At 45.6% G+C, this 2,465-nt stretch overlaps 1 non-coding gene across 1 annotated transcript; it reads right to left on the bottom strand.

The window, feature by feature from the left end:
• Nucleotides 1-772: 772 nt before the first annotated feature.
• Nucleotides 773-845, bottom strand: TRNAG-CCC (transfer RNA glycine (anticodon CCC)). The gene has a single exon. It is a non-coding gene; the product is annotated as a tRNA-Gly (tRNA).
• Nucleotides 846-2,465: the final 1,620 nt, after the last annotated feature.

Genomic DNA, 2,465 nt, shown 5'->3' with positions numbered 1-2,465 from the left:
TTGTAAAGGGTGTAAGGTCTGGGTCTAGATTCATTTTTTGCACGTGGATGTCCAGTTGTACCAGCACCATTTGTTGAAAAGACTGTCTTTGCTCCATTGTATTGCCTTTGCCTCTTTGTCAAAGATCAGTTGACTGCATTTATGTGGGTCTATTTCTGAGCTCTCTACTCTGCCCCACTGATCTGTTTTGTCTAATCTTTTGCCCATACCACACTGTCTCGATTGCTGTAGCTCTGTAGTAAGCCTTGAAGTTGGATACTATCAGTCTTCCAAGTTTATTCTTGAATATTATGTTGGCTATTCTGGGTCTTTTGCCTCTCCAGAAAAGAATCAGTTAGTTGATTGGTGGGGTTTTGATTAGGATTGCATTGAATCTATAGATCAAGTTGGGAAAAACTGACATCGTGACAATATTGAGTCTTCCTATCCATCAACATGGACTATCTCGCCATTGATCTAGGTCTTTGATTCCTTTCATCACAGTTTTGTAGTTTTCCTCATATAGATCTTATACATATTTTGTTAGATTTTTACCTAAGTATTTATTTATTTATTTTGGTGCTAATGTAAATGGTATTGTGTTTTAAATTTCAAATTCCAATAGTTCATTGCTAGTATATAGGAAAGCAATTGACTTCTGTATATTAACCTTGTATCCTGCAACCTTGCTATAACTGATTATTATTATTTTTAAATATTTATTTATTTTGGCTGTGCCAGGTCTTAGCTGCGGCATGCGGACCCTTAGTTGCAGCATGCATGCGGGATCTAGTTCCCTGACCAGGGATCGAACCTGGGCCCCCTGCATTGGGAGCGCAGAATCTTACCCACTGGACCACCAGGGAAGTCCTTATAATTGATTATTAGTTCCAGAAGTTTCTTTTTCTTTTCTTTCCTTTCCTTTTTGGCTAATTCTTTTGGATTTTCTCCATAGATGATTATGTCATCTGCAAACTAAAACCATGTTATTTATTCCTCCTCAATCTGTATACTTTTTATTTCCTTTTCTTGTCTTGTTGCATTAACTAGTACTTACAGTATAATACTGAAAAGAAGTGATGAGAAGGGTTTATCATTGATTTCTAAAAATGTCTTCAAATGTCACCTCGGACCTCCTCCCCTTCCCCATCTGTGTCCTTGGCAGGCTAATCAGCACCTTAGGGCTTTGCTGGGATGTCACCTTCTCAGGTCAGGCTTTTTCTTTAATAAAAAATTTGCCCATATTTTCTTCTAGAATTTTTTTTTTTAATTTATTTTGGCTGCGTTGGGTCTTTGTTGCTGTGAGCGGGCTTTCTCTAGTTGCGGCGAGCAGGGGCTACTCTTTGTTGTGGTGCGCAGGCTTCTCATTGTGGTGGCTTCCCTTGTTGTGGAGCACGGGCTCTAGATGTGCGGGCTTCAGTAGCTGTGGCGCATGGGCTTAGCTGCTCCATGGCATGTAAGATCTTCCCGGACCAGGGCTCGAACCTGCGTCCCCTGCACTGGCAGGCAGATTCTTTAACCACCGCGCCACCAGGGAAGCCTGGTCAGGCTTTTTCTGACCACTGTTTACAATGGCAGCCACACTCAGACTCGCTATTCTCTTTCCGGCTTTACTTTTCTTTACAAGCGCTGCCACCAGCTGATATACCGGATACGCCTTTACTGTCTGTTGTCTGCTTCTCCTCACGCTTCACTAGAACGTAAGTCCTACGAGGCGGGGATTCTTGTCTGCTTTGCTCACCACTTCTTCCAAGGTGTCTGGCACATAGTGGGTGCTCAATAAACAGTCGTTAAACTGGATTAATAAATTATGGTATACGTATAGTCCAGATTAGATGAAATGTTGTCTGACATTTTTTTCTGCTTCCAGAGGTAGTTATTTTTCTGATGTGCATATGCTTCCCCTACCTGTTACCCTCCCTCCGCCCCAATTTTTGGGAGTATATATTCTTCTTTTTTTTTTTTTTGCTGTACGCGGGCTTCTCACTGTTGTGGCCTCTCCCATTGCGGAGCGCAGGCTCCGGACGCGCAGGCTCCGGACGCGCAGGCTCCGAACGCGCAGGCTCAGCGGCCATGGCTCACGGGCCCAGCCGCTCCGCGGCATGTGGGAATCTTCCCGGACCGGGGCACGAACCCGCGTCCCCTGCATCGGCAGGCGGACTCTCAACCACTGCGCCACCAGGGAAGCCCTGGAGTATATATTCTTAATTCCAGTGCTAGTTCTTTTCTTGTTACTAACATCTGGGGATCATTTCTTCTGAACTAGATAGGGAGGAGTGGGCAGTATGAGCTGGGGCATCTGGTAACTTCTGAGTAGGTGTGTGGCAGGTTAGCTGTGTCCTCCACCCTGCGGGCACCAGCAGCACTCACGTCACAAGTGACTTCGTGTTCACAGACACCCGCGGGCTGCCCTGGTCAGCAGCCACAGAGCTGAATGCCCCGGGCCATCTCTAGGGTCTTCTCAGGGCCCGACTGGAGTGTCCATC

The sequence above is a fragment of the Lipotes vexillifer genome, unplaced genomic scaffold, assembly GCF_000442215.2.
Source record: "Lipotes vexillifer unplaced genomic scaffold, Lipotes_vexillifer_v1.1 scaffold1094, whole genome shotgun sequence".
NCBI lineage: Eukaryota > Metazoa > Chordata > Mammalia > Artiodactyla > Lipotidae > Lipotes > Lipotes vexillifer.
Note: the sequence above shows the minus strand (reverse complement) of the source record. Positions and strands in the feature narration are given on the sequence as shown.